The sequence below is a fragment of the Mastigoproctus giganteus genome, chromosome 13, assembly GCF_048544385.1.
Source record: "Mastigoproctus giganteus isolate SK-2022 chromosome 13, ASM4854438v1, whole genome shotgun sequence".
Taxonomy (NCBI): Eukaryota; Metazoa; Arthropoda; class Arachnida; order Uropygi; family Thelyphonidae; genus Mastigoproctus; species Mastigoproctus giganteus.
Genome location: NC_143587.1, coordinates 101,066,738 through 101,088,639, shown reverse-complemented (window position 1 = coordinate 101,088,639; position 21,902 = coordinate 101,066,738). Strand labels below are relative to the sequence as shown.

The following is a 21,902-nucleotide window of genomic DNA, read 5'->3' as shown; positions in this document are numbered from 1 at the left end:
GTCTAAGCGGACATATTTGCAATAGAAACTTTATAGACTGGAACTAGTTGTGGTTCGGCTAACCCTTTTGCCGTCTGAAGTCGTGCGTAAAACCTACCACAGAACTTTAATAATGTATTTTCATTAATAACTTGTCTCTTTAAATGTCTTGGAATTCTGAAGTAATTTCAAGAGAAATTCCACTAAAATTCCTTGAAAATAGACTTTTTCAGATTAGTCAGTAGGGTAGAAAAATTTCCTTGAAAATAAAATTCCTTCGAATACGTTCAAACGATGGAAAAGTTGTGGACGTTTAACACGTAGCAACATCCAATTGCTGGATTCGTTTACAGAAAAAAAAAACTAAATCGAAAATCAGCGCTGCTGATTCTCGATTTAGTTTTTTTTTTCTGTAAACGAACTCTGAACTGTTGAACTCTCTATTTGTTGGTTATACCACGTCCCTAGGTGCGGAAGTTGAAAGATCGTCAAAGGGAAACAATTTATTATCTTAAATGAAATAAAGCAATCTCAGTGCTGAGGATCCATTGGATACAATTCCAGATTTACTCGCCGGAGCAAACGTGAAGTCTGGTTGTGTCAGCTAAGAGAAACTCTTGATTAATGGTTTGTCTCGTCTGGAGAAATACTGAACTCATTGTTCCGTACGAGAAGCGGGGGATAAAATATAAACATTTCCTCTGTCCGAACAGTAAACAAAAGAAAGGCGTCATTCTTTTATATTTGTATTGAACGGTTACTGAGGTAAACTTAAACATTCACTAAAACCTGTTAATTTATCATCTATTTGCAAAGCAATTAAACCGAGAAAAAGGCCATGCACCGCGTGATTTGGGTTGTTTTGGATTAGCTCAATGGAACTGAAGTTCCAGTATTCTGTAGTTAGTGTCTCCAAGGTGCGTGTGTTCTAAAACGCATTGCTGTTTATACAGCACGTGAACATTTATTTTTAAACTATTGTAGCAATGCTGAAATGGGTTTACTCCGGACGAAATTCTACTGACTGGGCATTCTTTCCTTTCATTTGAAAATTCCACTTTTGCATCCAGAACGATTTTTTTAATTAGTGCTAGGTCATTACTTCTCAACAAGTAAGATTAAAGTGTCTGATTGGTGAAACGTTGTATTTGAATGCTGTGCCCAACATTCGAAATCTAAAACTTAGCAGTGCTTAAATGGCCTATCACTGTCATGAATAACAGTCGTACATATGCTACCGTGTTAACAGACTGGAAACATCCTGCTTTTCCTTCTATCTTAAAGAAGAAAACTCACACTTTCACGTAAAATTTTCATCTTGGCAGGCTGCCATGTTTTAATTCTTCGCTTGACTGAGAACGAAGCCTTTAGGAGTTTTTTCATTTTTTTTTAATGAAAAGTATTCATCTTCCAACATTTCCACCTTATTTTTCGTAATAACTCAAGACACGAAAACAGTTTCTTTTGAGTCTTCGCTAGCTGAAAACATTACGCTGGAGAAAATCTGTTTATTAACCTCGCCTTCAGATCCGCGGTATGCGAAAGAAATACTTTTGTAATGGGGGATAATAAGAAAATGTTTTTCAGAACTCGGCATCAAACGAAATTCTCCAGGTGCAGCTTTACAAAGTAGGATAATGCCTTTGGGATGAAATTCAAAACATGACTTTAAAACATGGAGATTGTTGCTTGTAGCTTTTTTTTTTTTTTTTAAGAATTCTCCATTTTACTAAATCTCGATCAATAATTTTGTGGTTTGAATATGAATCCATTATATCATTTGAAAAGTTCTCGTTAAAGCTGACGTTTTTTGGAAAGAAATAAGAGTTGCTTCATCCAGGATATTAATTTTAACAAGTTTGCACATTAATAACAACTACTTTTCCTTTAAAGTCTACTGCACTTTCGTGGCTTGCTGAAATATTTCATAGAATTTTAATATTTTCTATTTTTACTGTTAAATGTCCTGTGGAAAATTTGAATAGATTTTTATTATTCCATAAGAGAATGCTCCCGACATAGTCAAGGACGAAAAGGACACCGGAGGTTATATTTGTAATATATTGTGGTAGTTTGTATAGGGTTTGTTGAGGTGCTACTTCTAGCCCAGGCATTGTTACAACTTGTTGGGGGGTGGTTAAAACAGGAACCGATTGCAAATGCTTCACTAACTTTAATTTCATAATGTTCACTTTAAAAGTTTAAATACAGTTGGCACCATGTTTCACGTTTTACAATGACTTAATGATGACAGTGTGTTTATGGTCTAACGGCACCAGGGATTTCCCCATCTCTGCGTAGCATACATTGTCGTGTGATAGAGAACGCTGTAGAGGCCAGAGATTTAAAAGTGCATGGATATTGTAGAGTGTAGTGTTGTGTATCGTTGTTCATCTGACCTTTTAGCCGTTGGGCCCACCGTTTGCCACACTATGCCCCAGGGAGCCAGGTCAGGTACCCAGTAATTTTTATAGTACTGTAGCAGATCCTGCCACCTAGTTTCCTGAGATTTCAGTGGCTACGATCTAAAAAAAAGAAAGAAAGGAAACACTAGGATTGGGTTTGGCCGGAAGGAATATACAGGGTGTCTCAAAAATATTGGTACAAACGTTTAGGGGAGGTAGGTAACATCTAAAGGAATGTGAATCTCATAGAAACCCATAACCGGAAATGTCATGGGAAAGTAGGGGCAGAGGCACAAGAAGCAGAAATGACAAAACAGTAATTAGTGGCAAACATTTATTTGACATAATATTAACAATGGAGTACGAGATGGATGCATTTCTTGATGTTACAACAGATGCTCGAAGGTTCCACCATGAGACGCGATGCATGCGTGACACCGACGCAGCATGGATTGGCGGACACGGTCGAACACACATGGAGTTTCTTTGACAGTAGCAGCAGCGCAGACGAGTCTCGCCACGAGATCCATTTCCGTCTCCACAGGCGATTCATACACGGCCAATCCATTGACGCCCAAAACGCCTGTTCAAATGGTCACGAATACACCTTCCATAATTGGCAGGCGCCCCGTCATGTTGAAATCAAATGTTGCGTCTCACATTTGCTGGAACATCGTCAAGTAACCCTGGTAGAACTTGTTCAAGAAAGATCCGATATTTAGCGGAGTTCATGCGGGATGGTAACAGGTATGGGCCGACTAAGCAGTCACCGACCATACCTGCCCACACATTTATTGCGAAGCGATGTTGCGCCGCATGGGGCGCACATCGTGTGGGTTGTCGTGAGCCCACACATGAGCATTATGCTGATTGAATAAGCCTTCCCGAGTGAAATAAGTCTCATCCGTGAACAAAACATAGGCTGGAAAATTCAAGTTTTGAACACTTTCTTGGAGAAACCACTGCGCAAAAGCCACATGTGCAGGATGATCTTGGGGGGAGCAGTAACTGAACCCTTTGGAGATGAAAGTGGTGTAAGGAATCGTCGTGCCAGACACGCTGTACACTGCAACGACGAGACACTCCTAAGGCAGAGGCAACGGCACGTGTGCTGGTAGTAGGATTATTCTGGACGGCATTCAACACACTTTCTTCCATGGCGGAAGTTCGCGTCGAACGTGGTCTGCTCGCACTACTCCTGTTGCCCCTAAATGACCCATAAACGCACAAATTTTGATGCACACGTGCAAACAAATGGTGGTCCGGTACATGTCTGTCTGTGAAGCGTTCTCCATAAATTCGTTGAGCGGCTCGTCCATTGCCCTCTGCTAATCCATACACTAGGTGAATGTCTGCCAGCTCACAGTTCGTGTATCGATGCATGCTCTTCGTGTGGCGACTACTGCTTGAATGAGTAAACCAGAAATTTTCCCTCTCGCGAATTGATGAACAGCGCCGTCTACCGACTTACGGTGGCGTTTCCGGTTATGGGTTCCTATGCGATTCACATTCCTTTAGATGTTACCTCCCCCTAAACGTTTGTACCAATATTTTTGAGACACCCTGTAGATACGTAAGTTATGTAATTTAAGATAAAAATTTTGGGTGTTGGGCTCGGTAAATTTTTACATGGTCTGGACGCTAGTTGTGAAGATAGAGAGGGAGGGGAGACTGATGGCTGAGGGGGGGGAAAGACAGAAATATGAGGCCAATAGAGAAGAAAACCCAGGAGTCAGTGGGGCACGCCCATGCACCACCAGAGGGAAAAGGGGGTGGTATGGGGGAAAGACAGAAATATGAGGCCAATAGAGAAGAAAACCCAGGAGTCAGTGGGGCACGCCCATGCACCACCAGAGGGAAAAGGGGGTGGTGGGGGAGGAGACAGAGAACCGTCTTCTCCTCCCACCGAGGGACAGGAAGTTAAAGTGAATCGGGTAAGATCACCTTATTCAGACCGCCAGGTGGAATTGGCAGCGGAGCTGAAGATCATAGCTCTTGTCCTGAGGTGTCACAAATCCCGAAACAGGTGCTATCCGAGAAAATTGGTGAAAGCACTGAATCAGGTAGGTTCTGTGGTGGTGGGAGAGTCCTACGTCTTCCGAAGAGGTCTTGTGCGAATTTGGAAAATGCAGCATAGGTTTCCTCTGATTCCAGGAGATATTGTTCCCGTAGTCTCGGGATGAATTGAATTTTTGATATCAGAATGTACCGAAGGTCCTCATAATGGGCACTGGTACATCAGATGCTCCCATGATTCAAGTTGGCCACAGTAACAGAATGGGTTGTCAGTGAGGCACAGGGTGATGAGTTTTCCCCTGATCGCGCCGTGTCCAGTCAGCAGATAGGTTGTCAGGAGACCTGGAAAGAACCAAGTTGATGACTTTGAGTAGATTGTCCGGATTTTTGAATTTTTTTGGTTATGGCCCCTTTATCTGTGGCTGTCCATCGTTATTGCCAGGTCTGTTGAAGAAAGGTAGCAGGCCGTCGCTTCTCCACAGAGCAGTTGTTAGACGGATCGGTGATGAAGTTTAGGAAGGCGACAGATTTGTCTTTTTCCAGGTGGTAGAGCATGGCGCACCGGACGACCTCCATGTCCAGGGATCATCAAGACCTGGAGACCGTGCGTACTGCAGTGCATCACGCCCGAGAGACGGTGAGCAGGATTGAGCGGTGTATGGTTTTAAGTTTTCTTCGGCTGACTACTGTAATGATGACATAGTGATGCAAGCTAGTGAACTTTCATATTATTTCCATTTTTAAAACGTAGTTATCCAATTCTTTCTTAGATTTTACCAAACTCTCTGCCTCCCTTTCAGACAACTTATTCCAGTGTTCTGCAACATATACTGCCCAAAGATGAACTTCCTAAGGTCTAGTATACTGTTGCCCCTTAAGATTTTATAGTCATCTCCTCTGGTTCTTGTCACACTCACCAATGAGAATATTCTTCCCTTCTTAATTTTACTAATTCCCTCAGAGCCTTATACAGTTCAATCAGATTCGTTTCTTAAGGTATCTAGTTGCTAAGCTGCGAAAACCATACATTTTCTAAGCTGTTCCTCTTAGAGATAACGCTTAGCGCTCTTCATCAATGTAATTGCTTCTTTGTACATTACTTAGAGGTACGATATCTTTCTTTCAGTGCGACCTCCACAGCTGGATACAACATTCCAAGTGTGGTTCCACCATCTTATAGAAAGGTATAATGTCCTCTTTTCTACTTGCAAAATTCTGACGAAACATAGGTCGAACATCACGTATCCATGACGCAGGCTTATACTGCATGTTGAACTTCCTGTCTTTGTGTATCCTAATCAGTCTTTTTCACCTTGAACATCTTTTAGTAAGTTTCTCCATAGTCTATAAACTACTCCTGGGTTTCTGTTCCTTCCCCAAAATTTAATGCTGCACTTGACAGCATTAAACTCTAGCTACCATTTTTCAGACCACACTTTCAGTCGGCCGAATTTTTTTTTTTTTTTTTTTTTTTTTTTTTTTTTTTTTTTTAAGCAGCATATCCTGGTTTTCAATTGTTACCCACTCTCCCGACCTTTAAGCCATCAGTAAACTTTGACGACTTCCCCTGTATTCCTCATCGGTAGTGTTTCTTGTCTAGCGGCACCTGGGATTTCCCCTACAAACCGCGAAGTATGCGTTGTGACGCAATACAAACTCTGTAAATGCCAGGGACAGAGTTAGTGTGGGGTTATGTTGGTCTGTTGTTCCTCCGCATTTAGTCGCCAGGGCCCTTAGTGGAACCCCCATTTCCGTCCACAGAATCGGGGAGGCAGCCGGGTACAATAGAAGAAAGACTCTGGAGGGGACGAACTCTGGACTGTGCCTGAGCTTACCTGAGAAAGCTCCATTAAAAAAAAAACCTCTAGAAGGGGAAGACGTGAAAGGGGGTGACAGTGGAGGGCGAGGAGCAGAGCAAGAAAAGTAGGGTGGATGATAGGAAAGGTGGATGATTTAAAGGAATGGAGGGGCATCTCGGTGGAAGAAGGTCATCCTCCACACAGGGGGGGACCTGGCAAGGAAAGTAAAGGTTTTATGGTGGTAGGGTCCACCAGGCGAAAAGTGGGAGGTGGGGTAAAGAAGAATGGGCAATTTGGGAACAAAGCCGATATGTATGCAAATAGCTAGTGCAAACACACTATAAGTTAGTATGTTTACACTGGCTATTTGTGGCCAGTGTTGCTATTTGTATACAGGGTGTCTCAAAAATACACAGCATAACTTCAGGAATGAGTTCTTCATATGTAGACAATAAAAATATTTTATATCAACATAGTTCCGGAAATGCTTGGCTTCCGAGTTTTGAAGGTCTGTCTATGACACCTAACTGCTCACATCACCTTGTAGTAATTGTTCAAAATGTCCACCTTCTGCCTGAATACAGGCCTCACATCGAAGTCTCATGGACTAGCGAAGACGATGCCAAATTCCTGGCATGTTTCGTATTGTCTCACAACCTGCCACAATTCGATTGCGGAGAGTTTCCATATCAGCTACCGGAGTCGAATGCACCATTGAATTTAAATTTTCTAGTGGGTTTAAATCATTGAGCGGGGAAGCCAAGCAGTTGGTCCACCTCTACCTATCCACCGACCAGGAAACCTTCGATTTAGGTAATTGCGGGCTAGGTGGATAAAATGTGCGGGAGTGCCATTGTGCATGAAGTGTGCTTGTTGACGAATGATCAGTGGCGTGTCGTCCAAGAAATTAGACATGTTGTTTTCCAGACAGTTTCTGTACGCCTGCCCTGTGAGTTTGTTTGGATGTACATGGGGCCCAAATAACTTATCACCAAAAACACTCGCCCAGATGTTGAGGCTAAACCGCTGTTGATGATGTGATGGAAGAATTGCATGCGGAAAGCGAGGAGTTGTACCACACTGCTGCAAGAACTACTGGCAGATTACTCGCGCAGGGTAATCTGCTGGTGACAAGGCCTGTACCCGTTGCAGATGGTAAGGATACAGTTGGTGTTCTCGGAACACTCCAAATAGTCGAACGTTGAACAGCCAGTTGCATTGCTATTCTGCGTGTGCTGATTCCGGGAGTGGCATGGACAACATCCAAAATCTCCTCCTCTACTTCAGGAGTCGTAGACCTTGGTCATCCTCTGTCGGCAGCACGAGGCGTAAAGGTCCCATGTTCACAAAGGCGGCTATGGATACCTTTCAAGCGTTTTCCTGTCCGGACATCTTGTTCTGGGAACCTTTCGTGGTACAAACGACGAGCCTCCAGAGCATTGCCATCCGCCAAACCATACATAAAGTGCATATCCGCTTGCTCCTGATTTGAGTACATGGTCGGAATGGAAAACCACCAGATTCTGTCAGTACCTTGTGATGAAGGAAATCACTTGCGGGAGATCAGACATTCCGGATAATAACTCGAGAACCAAGCATTTCCGGAACTATGTTGATATAAAATATTTTTATTGTCTACATGTGCGGAACTCATTCCTGAAGTTATGCCGTGTATTTTTGAGACACCCTGTATATAGCCACACTATTTGGGATGATTGTCTGAATATGTTTTTTTGGGAGTCTGAGTCCCATGATTCCTGTGGACCACCACTTGAATGATGAAGCTAATTTTTAAACATCGTGCTGAAACAGGTGTATAACATATTCACTGTCAAATCTTAGGTAACGGTTATGTCCAGCAAGGTAATGCGCTGTGCCTCCATATCGGGTTTTCTTGAGGAACTAATGGGGAATTTATCCCCTCTTCGAAGGACCCCAGTCCCATAGCGTGAGATATGGGAAGGCATCAAAAAGGTTATCTGGCATCAAGAACCACCACTCCCATGGACTCTACGGGAATTGTTGGACTGTGTAAATAGATCACCGGAGCGTTACCAGAATTTTGTGAAGTTCATGCCGAGATGAATCGATGCATTACATGAAAGTCTTACATGGTTATTAGAAGCTTTATTTGCTAATATCACAGATGTACATAAAATGTTCTATCGATTGAAACGAACATATTTAAAAGATAAGTATATTACAAGGGCCGCCCCATATTAATACAGTGGTCTTTCCACTGTATTAATAAATGGAATGAGGAGAAGCCAATAATAGAGAAGCCTGTTAATCAGGAGTTAATCTCTGCTTTAAGGAACAATAAATACAGTGTGAAGTCATAATTTGGCATTCATTAAGTCGAAGGAACAATAAAAGTGCTAAACAAACGAATACCTTTTTCTGTCACACAAAGTAAGTGATTATGAAAGTAATTGTGGACTGATTTCAAATATTAAATCAGTTTTTGTCCATCACCCTCAGTTTTAACGCGATTTCAATTTTACAAAAACGTTAAAATGAGTGACACTAGAACACTTTCTTTAAATATGAACTTATTTTTAACTGAACTAGAATGTAGCTTTCTCCTGATGATTTCCTGTTGTATTTTGCCTGTGGAACATCCTTACCCCCTCCTCAGCCTTCAACAGCAATCAGCCAGCATGCTTGGGGCTCCACTTGTGCTGCTGGTATTTCTTTTCCATTGCGGAAATAGTGTGAAATTATGCGCGTGGGCGTTACTGACAGCTAGAAGAAGTCAAAATGTGAATCCAAGAAACGGATCTTTAGGGACATATTACATCCTATAGCTTCATAGGCCTTGAGAAACTAATTGAGTATTTCGTGGTAATTTTCGGTCTTGAAAATTATCCAAGAAACTTTCCATAATTTTTTTAAGTGCGTTCCATGCAGTTCAACTTCATTTAACTGTTCTTCAAAATGTTCATTTTAGACCAGTTTTCTTATTTGGGGTCCCACAAATATGTCCTCTTTGATTTTTTTTTTTCTCTCACTGAATCGAGTAAATTTCTCTTTCAGATAAAGAACCTGATCTATTTCTTTGACCAAATTGTTTTATTAAACTAGGTTTAATATACAGGGTGTCTATAAATTATTCACCTGATTACGGCTCCCGTGGGTAGCACAGTTGGTAGGATCGCCGTCCTCTTCACACCGGATGGAAAAGACCTGAGTTCGAGTCCCGTCGATGGCGTGAGGAATTTTCCACAGCGTGGCTGAGTTAGTCAGTCTCAAGCGATGGTAGCATGGGTTTTTCTTCTCGGAAATTCGAATTTTTCGTCCTTCAAACTGAAAATCTACCTCAGAACACACACCATTTACAGACAATGTACACGGAGTAATATGGCCATAGTCGCTGATGCTCCTAAAAAACCTACTACTACAACAACAACCTGATTATGAAGCTCAATTAAAATTTTATTGTAATAGGCGTTTTAAAATGGTTTGCTGCAGTTATCAAAATAAGTTTGAGTTTTCTTACTTATACGGTTGGTAGCCTTAATCCCAGCAAGCCCCGTGACTGCCGACCGGGCTAGCCGAGTGGGTAAAGTACCTGCCCGGCAACCCAAAGGTCGCGGGTTCGATTCCCGCCTCGGGCTTGGATCAAAGTACTGCAAAAACCTTGGGAGGTGCAATATGGCCACAGAAGCCGATGCGCCAACAACTACCAAATCAAAAAAAAAAAAAAAAATCAAAAAAAAAAACCCCGTGACTGTACAACATTAAAATGGTGACAGTGCAGGAGAAAGAAATGTGCGCGTTGTATTTATTATTCTAATTATATTTCTTAGATTGAAAAAAAAAAAAACTGAAACATCAAATGAATTATTTCTTTGAGAGTGAAAATATTTAAAAAATCAGCATACATTTGTTGTGAATATTGCTATAGGTGGGCTCCTTATGTAAGTAACATTACAACTTGTTCTTAATTATTATTTAAATTATTTCTTTGAGAGTATATATAACATTTATTAAAACTTATGTTGGAATTCGTTAAATTTGCGCGGTGTTTAGAGTTTTAAATAATTTCTGATAATTCAAAATTACTATATTTTCTGATATATTATAAGTCTACTCTGTCTATAATTTTTTCCATGTTTTTTTTTTTTTTTTTTGTCTTTCAATTTCTGTTTAATCATATGTTCACCATAAACGGTGACTCCGTTTTTTTTTTAGTAATCCATATCAAATCAGAGTGACTGTGATTACTATAAAACTTGATATTTATTGTATTGGTAGTTTTTTTTTTTTTTTTTGGTAGTTGTTGGCGCCTCCAAGGTTTTTGCAGTACTTTGATCCAAGCCCGAGGCGGGATTCGAACCCACGACCTTTGGGTTGCCAGACAGGCACCTTACCCACCTGGCTAGCCCGGTCGGCTGTATTGGTAGTGGCAAATGATGCAAGAAAGAGCATCAGCCAAAAATAAAATTTCCATTTCGCCTATCCATCCCCTCCAACAGTTTTTCTAGTTTTTTATTCTCTGAATTTATTCAGGCAGTCCACTTCCACAACATCAGAGGGAAGTTTTGGTTCAGCAATCAACCACCCGCTGGTTAAAGGCAAATTTCCGCACGTCTATTCTGTAACCATCCTTCCTTAATTTGAATTCATGCCTCCTCATGTGCGTAGTCTGAGCAAGAGGAAGAATTATATTAGCATTGAGCTTGCTCAATCCTTGATTTGAGGTGTTTAAGCCTCCTTAAACACCTCAATCAGATCTCTTCGCAGGTGACTAGTCTACTGTGACATTTTATTATGCTGCACAATAAACTGAAGATAGCAGTTAAGTGTAGAAGGTCCTTTATGTAGAAAGCCACCATAACCTATAGACAAGTTGACTACGTACAGAAAATGCATAAATACAAAGCCGGTCTTTGTTGCCTGTTTAGTACTGTAATGCAAATTCGTTTCTATATAAACAGTGGTTAAATATGGAAGCATCTTTAGCATAAGAAATGACAACGCCCAAAATATACTTTGATACCTCAAAAAGTAAACCAAAAATCAGATCCTCCAATGAATTTCATGTTCTCTTTTCATCTGATAAAGAAGGACAAGTTTTTTTTTTCAATTCCTACTATTAGTTCACACTCTCCCTATATATATTTATATATCTTGTTCAAATTTTCAATCGTTAATAAAATACTTTTAATTCATCCACTCAAGTTCAAATAAATTTTTTAAACTTGTAGTGGATGACACTTGATGTTAATACAGTTTTTCAAATATTAATTCATTAATTAATTTTAGTTTTATATGGGAGAAAAAAATTTCTCTTATATAAGATATTTAGCAGGATATAAATTTAGGAATAAATACCGTCAGTGGCGAAGCGTGTAGATCGCTGGAAAAAAATTTCTTTTTTCATTCTGGGTTCTAGTCTGAGTCAAGGAGGGAACAAAATGGAAAATGAAACATGTGAATAAAAATAATACTCCAACACCATATATAGAAAGGAAAATGGAAAATTGAAAGGAAATTCGCTTGAAAGGAAAACTGACATATGACAGAATCACTTAATATTGTGATTCTGTCATATACATATTTATATTAATTGTAATTATTTAATAAAAAGTAACTAAAATAAAATTTTTCTTTGTTGACCTAAGTAGGAATTGACTTTAAAATCTTGTTTTTAGTTTTAAAAGGTGAGCATTAATGCATATTTGTGTAAAAATGGGTGCAATAATAAATTGTAAATATTGATGCTAATTCAGGTCTTTCTAATCCTAAACGTGTATTTAATTTAAGCTTAGCAATTTTTGCTCGAGGTAAAAGTATACCTTAGACTTTGAGAAGATCATTAAAATTTAGACAGTTTTAATGATCTTCAAAGGTTGACTTATATACCACAACAATATCATAAATCTCTCACATAATTGAAATGACACTAAGAAACAGTTTATATGATAATTCATATAATTTTACGAATTCTCATAATTGAACTGAACAATACAATATTACGTAACAGATTATAATTTGTACTCCTCAGTTTTCTGATTACATCTACATTCATTTCAGAAAGTAATTTCAAATGGATCCGTATTCAGTGGAAAAATTGTGTTGCCATTTAGTGCCAAAATAGAGGACGAAGTGTTAGTGAACCTTCATGACTGATTGTGTTAAATGAAACAGATGAGAGCAATGATTTCATTCCCCCAAAAACTGCAGATGAGAGAATGAGGTAGACTGAATAGAGACACTACTACTTTTCTAAAAGAAGTAAGGGTGCCCATTAACTCAATTTTTATTTGTGAGATTTGGGCAAAGATAAGGCAGAATTCCAGGTTACGAAGCAAAATGAATTAAAACATTGTTTCCTTCTGGTTCGATTCATCCTGAAGTTGATCTAGAACCAAAATTGTATTGCGTAGAAGTGGAACTTGGGCTGCTTGTAAAATAAATATACAATTTCAAAAGCTCCAGCACGAATGCCTTTTCAAAAAGCGAAGCAGATGTAAAATGTTCGATGTTGCAAACCTGACAGATCAGGGAAGAGAATTTTGAAATGCAGAACGTCAACGGAATACGTTCCCAGAATCTACCAGACACTTTTTACGTTAAGAAAGCCTGCTAACACAGGCGCTCCATCACTAAGCCGTATTTTTCGAAAAATGTGGCCTGTACAACAAAATACAAAAAAGAGCCGGAGATCGCGATTTTAATTTTGATGATATACTCTGAAGAAATGCAAACCAAATTGCATTCAACCCAAAATTTTAGAACAATCACGTCTTGCAAAAATATCAACACAGAAGCTATCTCTCCCCAGTTGGATAATTCGCGAAATTGGGAGATCGGTTATAAGTTCTCAATTGCTAACGGGTATACGATACAAATGGACCAAATTCTTCAAGGTTGAAAATTTTTTGTGTATCAGTATTACTCATATATTCAGTGAAACGTTGGATAAACTAAATAACCTGAAAAAGAGAACTCCAGGATTGCAGCAATTCATATGGAAAATTAAATCGTTGATTGTAAAATAAATGTGATTAGTTGGTTGAGTTCCGAACATAAAGTTTCACAGAACCATCACAACGTGTCGTGGTGGGCAGAATAGAGAAGCCAGTTCCTCATCACTAAACTAAAAATTCTGATTTAAGACATCTGCAATTAAAAAAGAAGCTATATTACTGGTCGAAACACTCCCTAGGAAGAAGTCGCAAAAATATCAGTGTTTGGAAAGTTCTCTTCAATGGTAACCACACAGTAAACATTACTTAACACTCCCCCACTTAAAATTGTTTTCGGAAAAAGACGGTCACAATTTACTAAAGTTACGGATCCAATAAAGATTCAAGTGGAAATCGATGCTCAATCAGTGCTCTATTTGCAACTGTAATAGTCTTCAATGAAAACATTTGATGAAATAGGAGCACAAAGGGTTGCCATGTTTCAAACAGAGAAACTAAAGACTTCTGTATCTGAAAAATGAACTTCAATAAATGCCAATCCATAGATGCACAGTATTGAGATGTTAACGCTCGTCACTACAGTTTTTCAGCAGCCATTGCATAATAAAATCTCAGAGTGGTATAAAAAACCTTCAGAATAATAGTGAACAGTGTTTTTACTTATTATGTAACAGAACATGAGGCCACACAGAATGTTCTGAAATAGCCCGTAATAAAAAAAAAAAAAAACTAAAGAAATAAGAGTGCATTAAGAGTGGCCAAAAAGATGGCTATTAAGGATCATTATACACTCCATTGATATTACAATAAATTAATGGCCTACCCAGTATTCACCAAATCACTTTTAAAAAGATAGCATTACAAATCGCTCCCACATTTGTTAAAGATGAGGAAACCGTCCCCTTCTGCAATTAGTGAACGCAGGTATATTTTCAGATACCAGTCCCCTTTTCAAACCCCCATACACAGAGAAGGCATAGAAGCAATTAAACTCTGCCCCTATTGTTAGGCAATTTTAGAGAAAATAATTTTTCTGCATCAGGGTAATAATTCTAGAAGAGTGTTCAAAAGAAATACTTTATCAAAGCAAATATTAGTTTTCCTGTCAGGAAACTTTAATTCAGTATTTTAATTTGATTTTGAAACCATGCACTTTTAAAATGGAAATTATGTGTTTAAAAGCTCATTTACTACAGCTTTCAACCTTTCGAACTCCGAAGTTTATACACATCAGTGTTTTCTGCAAATGAATCGAATACTTACAGCAGGAGAAAAAGTGCTAAAAAGCATGCTAGGGAAAATACTAAGAGTAAGAATGTTGTAGACCTGATCATTACGAACTAACCAGATGTCATCAAGGGCTTATACTATAGGAACCATTAGCAGGAAGAGAGCGATCACGCACTCAGTTAGAAAATGAGGGAGAGAGAAGTTGAAGTTGATAACGGCATGGGTTTAATTTCATGAAAGGGAAGTATGACAGTTTAAGATGATACATGGCCTTTATAAACGGGGCAGATAACAGAAGGATGGTTAATACATTACAATTACGGAATTTCTTTAAAGCAATAATCTCAGAAGCCATGAATGCATATACACCAATAAGAATATACAGGGCGAGGAGGATGCCGAGATGGAGGAATACGGAGCTGGCCAGTCTAACAGAGCAGAAAAAGATCGCATTGGAAAGTTTAAGGAGCGATGAAAAGTGCTGAAACCTATGTGAGCTAACAGCTGGTCTGTAATAGTGCCACAGAAAAGATGAAGTTGGAGAAGGCTGAATATGAGAAAGCACCAGCTAAAGAGAACAAAGACTGGCACAAGGAATTTTTCTTCTTTGTATTCACATAAATGAAAACGAATCGGATAGAACCTTTGTATAATGGGTGTGGGAAAAGTCTTAGATAACACAACTGATATAGATGAATTGAACAGGCATTTCGCATCGATTTTTGCAGACGAAAGACTCTTCGTGGAGAGGCTGTACAAGTGAAGCTGAGCGGTATGAAATTAACCATATTGAAATTATAGATTGATTTATTAGAAAAACTGAAACCTTATGGCAAGTAACGCTCCTTGAGTTTATGGCATATACCCAGAAGTATTGAAGGAGGCGGAGGGAGTGCAATATATCATTAAGGTTAATTGTGAGAATATCATTGGACGAGAGAGAGAGAGAGAGAGAGAGATTCTCCTGGATTGGAAAAATGTCAATGTGTTGTCATAAATACGGTTTTAAAAGTGAAACGGGTAAATACAGACCGGTCGGTCTGCTTTTAGGAGCAGGGAAAACTCATGAAGATAATAATCAAGAGTGCAATACATTTAGATAGAAATGAAATTCTGATTGTTGTACAACACTGTTTTATTAACCTGGTTAGTTGTATTATTTTCGGCATTGCTTGGATTTTCGCAAAGCATTTTAGCAATATATAAGCTAGAACATGTTGGAGTCACGGTAAGATTCTAAGACGGATCGCAGGGTGGCTGCAGTAGGAAGCGGAGGATTCTGATTAATGGTTAGTCTTCATATTGGCCTATTGTTAGAAGTTGGGTTCCCGAAAGATAAGTTCTGGGACCATAGTTATTTATACTTTTCATAAATGACATCGACGAAGGGATAGAAGGCGTTATGTTAAAATTTGCGGATGATGATGTTGATGAATGTTAGAATGGTTAATAATCAGCACTAAGGAGCATCCCTTCGGGATGACTTTGATATCCTTTAATTCCTCGTTCCCTCTTGGAGCCTTATAAAGGAACGAGGAATAGTAAAATTAATGAATGAAGACAATTTTCACTGATATAATTTCAGAAGCAGGAAGGAAGAAAGGGATCTGGGTGTTTAATATATATTGCCTATGAAGTTTTCTGAGCAGTGTAGATAAGCGACAGGAAATGTTACTAGTGGTCTGTCCTATTGATGAGTTATCGAATATTTGCGTGAAGAGATAGGGGAGTCATAACACCGGATTTGGAACGTCGTGTCCTAGTATGGAAACCACATACAAAAAAGGCATCGATATCCTTGAAAGGGTCAAGACGGGCAGTCCACTTGATGAGATCTGTAAAAGGGCACTTGTATGCAGAAATCAAGGAAACAGCCATCGAATATGTAGGCTACAGAGTCTATAAGGCGATATTAGAGGGGATATTTGACGTAGTCAGGAGCGAGAGTGCATAGCACGCGTTCCTTGAGTGGACCGGGGTTCAAGCCCGTGACTACTAAATACGATAAATATTTGTATTGATGATTTATTGTAAACTCTACTGACTTGGTTGTCGTGCCGGAGTATAAACAGAAAATTAATTAAAATTAATTAATATTAAAACGAATAAAGACGAAGTTTTCACTGTTTTAAATGATTTCAGAACTAGGCGCAGTAAGTTCAATTTATGGGAAAAGAGACAGATTAGATTTCAGGAAGTTTTCTTTTAACCAGAGTTGTTAATTACTGGAATAAGGTTGGTTGAGGCTGACAGTTGGGGGATATTCAGAAGTCAGCAGGATAGTTTTCTACGTGAGTGAGGCGGAAAACACAGAGGTTGTTTACTTTCTTGTTATATATTTATTTTACTTTTGTTTATTTTATATATTTATTTTACTTTTTATTATATATATATTTTTTTTGGCGCAGCAATACTAAAGGTTTCATGTTTTAGTAAAGTGTTATATTTAAATCAACTGAAAGAAACAGAACATGTGGTCGAACTTAATTTCAGTTCAAGCATTGAAGCAAATTTAAAATATTGAATTAAATTCAAAAAAATAATAAATTGATATGTAATAACTTCATGAAAGTTATAAAGGTGAAATAAGCCGTGAAATTTTATGCAACTTAAATCCGCTGAAAAAAAAAAAAGCTAGCCAAACAATTTCGATTTTAAACATGTCATCAGAAGTTTTGTAACAGGAAACTAATATTTGCTTTGTTAAAGTACCTCTTTGTGCGTGCGTATATTGAACAACCCTCTAAACCAATCTGCGGGAATGATGAGAAATGATTACTTTATTTCGTAACAATAGGGGCACAGTTTAATGCTATCTTCGCCTGTGGGATTTTCAATACGGGAGCAGTGTCTTTATAATGGGGTCATGTTACCTGTGTTCACTGATTACGTAAGTTTTGTCTCGCCGGCTTTAAGGATATATGGGTGTGATTGTGTAATGCTACCCATTCAGTTTAAAATGATTTGTTGAATTTGGGGAGAGTGCCATTAATTGATTGTCACATCAAGGGGGAGGGTACAGTTCCAACCACTGTCCTAATGGTTATCTTTTTTGCTTGATCTTAATATTCCCTTAAAAGCATGCGGGTGTTTTTAGCCTTGCATGTTTTGTTACATAATTGGTTATAAATTTGTTCACTGTTATAATGCTAAGGTCCTCCTTGACGGTACAGTGGTTTCACTACTTCTCACTCGTTTGGAGAAGTCTAGGTTCGAATCCTTTCTACGACTGGAGGAATTTCTATTCCTTTTCAATCGTGGCTGTATTTGGCCTATCTCAGGTGGAGATAGGGCCCCCTCCGCCTTTTAATCATATTAAAAACTTTTCAGAAATAATAATTAGTATTATTATACTGCGTAATGAGAGTTAGGAGTGTTTTTTTACCATCGCAGTATTGCGTGTGTCTATGGTTTGGCATAGACATAATTGAAGTTTAAAGTGAATACAGCAGAAAGTGTATTAACTGTTTTGTCATCCTTTTGGTGAGATTAAGGAGCGTAATCTCACCAAAAGAATGTTTGAAACACGGCACCCTCCACACCCTCCAAAATTCATTAATGTTTTATTAGATTTTTAAGTTTGCCTTAAAAGCATAGGTTGAGTGAATTTCAGTTGTGATTGGGTGTGAATCGTATCCATGACAAAAGTAAAATGTGGGTATCTATTTTTATAGAACTTATGTAAATGCAGCAAATGCTAAGTAGTACTTATTGTGTGGTTACCAGTGAAGAAACGCAAGTTTGAGCATCGACATTTCTGTGACCGGGGAGTGCTCGTTCTTCTGTTAATATTGTGCGTACAGCCATAGTTTACATGCAGTTTGTATCGCATTTTCTAATATCCAGAACTAATCTTTTTTATTTACTAATATTTTTTAATATTCACGATTTTCACAACTATTGGGTGTCGTTTGAATTGAATATCATTTCAGATATTTTAAGTAATGTTTAATATTAGTGCTTTTGATTGAAAGTCATTAATGTCAAATTTTTTTTTTAATTAGAGGTCGTTGTAAATGGGAATTTTCAGAGCTCAGTGATGATGGACTGGCTTCTCTCAGCTCTGCCCTACCTGTCCCAATATGTTTGTAATAATGTAGTAGTAGTAGTAGTGGCATGTGATGCAAGTGTTATGAGCTTATGCAGCATCAGCCAAAAAAAAAAAAATCACACCATTCCCTCCAAATGCCTGTCCAGTTCCTCCTTAAATTTATTCAACCTATCAACTTCCACAACGACAGATGGAAGTTTGTTCCAGCAATTAACCACCCGCTGGCTAAAGGCAAATTTCCGCACATCTGTTCTACATCTGTCTTTTCTTAATTTGAATTTATGCCCCCTTTTGGTTCGTAATCTGAACAAGTGGAAGAATCCCATCAGAATTCAGCGTGCTCAACCCATTCAAGGCCTTATACACCTCAATCAGATCACCGCGCATGTGCCTAGTCTCCAGCCACTGCAATTTGCAGAACTTAAACCTCTCTTGGTAAGAGGATCCCTCCATTCCCCTCATAATCTTGTTGCCCTTCTCTGTACACGCTCAAGTAAATCTACATCCTTCCTAAAATGAGGCCTCCAGACCTGTACGCAGTACTCAAGGCGTGGCATGACCATTGCCTTATACAGAGGGACAATCACCTTCTCCCTGCTAGCAAAATTCCTATATATCATTGACAAAACCCCATGACCTGCCCTGGCAGCCTGTCTTCATTGCTCAGAAAACTTCATATCTGACTGCACAATTACTCCCAGGTCTTTTTCATTTTCTACCACCTTAAGTGTAGTACCACACAGTTGGTACGTTTCTCTGGGGTTACTTCTACCCATATGCAGTACTTTGCATTTGTCAAGGTTAAACTTCAGTTGCCACTTCTTAGCCCATCTGCCCAAATTATCTAGATCCTGTTGCAGTAGCACAATGCCATTACTGTCATTAACAACCCTGCCAACCTTTGTATCATCTGCAAACTTCGACATTAAGCCTGATATACCTTCATCAATATCATTGATAAATATACAAAACAACATTGGACCTAACACCGAACCCTGTGGGACTCCACTAATAACACTAGTCCAAAGAGTAGCACCCATTGGTTACCACCCTCTGTCTTCTCCCACTTAACTATCCTTTTATCCATTGTAGCAACTTACCCTTAATACCATTCTGCTCCAATTTGTACAATAGTCTTCCATGCGAAACAGTGTCAAAAGCTTTCCTGAAATCCAAATATATGATATCAAAATTATTTTTTGTATCGAGGTCCTTTGTAACCACATCATAATATCCTATCAAATTTGTCAGACAAGACTTTCCCTTAACAAACCCATGCTGTGTCTGAATTATTGCTGTAGTCTTGTCTAGATGATCCTGCAATGCATCTTTAACCAGTGACTCCATTATTTTACCCGGAACAGAAGTTAAACTAACTGGTCTGTAATTACTCGTGTCACCCTCGATCCCCCTTTGTGAATTGGGGATACATTTGCACATCTCCAGTCCGTGGGAACCTCCTCTGAGTCCAAGGATGCTCTCATAATTATGGCTAAGGGTTTGCTTTGCCGCTTCCTTTAATATAACTGGATCGATCCCATCCACCCCAGGTGCTTTTCTTATGTTTAACTTCAACAATTTCTCCTCCACTTTGCTTTCAGTTATTACAAAATCATTTAAGTATCCTGCTACAATTTGATAACCTTCTGCCAGGCGTTTGTTTCAATCTTGATCGACAAATTACATTTGCAACCTCTGAGGAGTTCTATTTTTCAATGTTCTGTTGAAGTTTAAATACTATTGAATATACTGACACAAAACAATACATTTAAGAAATATTATTTTGTATTGTATAAAAATACCAGTATATCCGTTAGAAATGTGAAAATTGTTACCGATCTCTAAATTCGACATTTATTTAATTGGAGATATGCAGTTCTCTGTTCATACTTCATCAAGAAGTGATTGTTCTAAAGGTTTCTGTTATATTGTATGTTTAGCACTGAATTCTTTAGAGCACATTAAAATTACAATCTCTGGGTCTTTGTAGTTTATTATAGGTCACATATTTTCCATAAAGTGTGGCTTGAGGTTTGAGTGCCTGAGTTAGCGGAAACACTGAGAGTGGTGGGTGTTTGACATTTGCATTTCAAAAAAATTCTTTTCCCTGACCTGCCAATATGCTGTCTTCTACATAAAACATTTTTTACAGCTGTTCGTTTTTAGAAAAGAATTCATTTTGTGGTTTTTCGAAACTATATCGTATCGATTTACGAGTAGATCAATCTCGATTTCTGCGTGCTACAATTTGATTCTAAATCACAGGATTTAGAATCAAATTGTAGCACGGGCACAGAGGAAGCAGTCCATGTTCATAAATTTAAATATTTTTTCCGTCTCCCACTGCAAAAGTTGACCTTATAAAATGATACCACCGCAATATCTCTATCTGCCGTTTCGCAAATAACGTTTCCAGTCCTTTTTTTTTGGTGTGGGGATAGAACAACATTTCTCACATATGTTTCATTCAACACCTTTAACCAGTCATGAATATTCAATAACACTAGTCCTCTATTCTGACACATAATGACAACATTGAGTTTTTCGGAGAATGCTCATGTCTTTAAAATGATTTTCTGAAGCGAATGTCGAACAGTTGGACAGTACAGATTATGCAAATTCTCATATAAACTGCTTCTTATTTGACCTTTCAAATATGTAATAGAATGGTTTACATTAAAAATTAAACTGATATTGTGTTATTTGGTGAAATAAAGATGAGTAAAAATAGATAATTAATCTCCAATTTTTAATTAATTTGAATATATAAGTTTTTAATCGGTGTTATGTATATTCTCAAATAATTAGACTAATAATTAAGCACGAAAATTTTAATGTTCTTTATGTGAAATGGAGTACATTGACTTATACTAATTAGATACCAACCAGCTCTGCTTCCCCCTCATTGTATTTGGCAATCGACGCGTTATATATCCTACACCTTATGGACTCTCTCTCTCTCTCTCTCTCATTGCAGTAGGCAATCTGTGGGTTGTACGCCCCATATCAACTTACATCTGCAGACAGAATCGACTACTGATACTCTCCCACACACCTAAACGAGATTTAGTTTTGATGGTTTACTTTTTAAAGTATTTTTAACACATGCTACATTTGTTTTTTACACTTTATTTCTGACTGCTGCAGTAAGAAAAAACTGTAAAGGCCAGACAAGTATCCACACCAGAAACAAAGCCGCCATTTTTTTTTTTTTTTTTTTTATTCAGGGGAACATGTTTTTAACTTGCCCACTCCAAATTTATGCAAGTATTATAAAGCGATTTTCTCAAACTATTGTAAAATTATTATCGAAAACAAGTCGGAAGCGTATAACGAAATGCCAAAATAATAGTAATCCACCTCTATTTCTACACCACTAACTTAACGCTTGGGAAAAATACAAGTAAAATCAATGATCTTATAAGATTACAGAAAGGCGTGTGCACACATACCTGTGTATGTGTATACACATACACAGGGCTGTCCT

General features: G+C 38.3%; 1 protein-coding gene across 1 annotated transcript in view; it reads right to left on the bottom strand.

Moving 5' to 3' along the window:
* LOC150076307 (synaptotagmin-10-like) overlaps positions 1-21,902 on the bottom strand; it is a 157,016-nt gene that overhangs the window by 104,959 nt on the left and 30,155 nt on the right. The gene's annotated exons all lie outside the window — the stretch shown is intronic.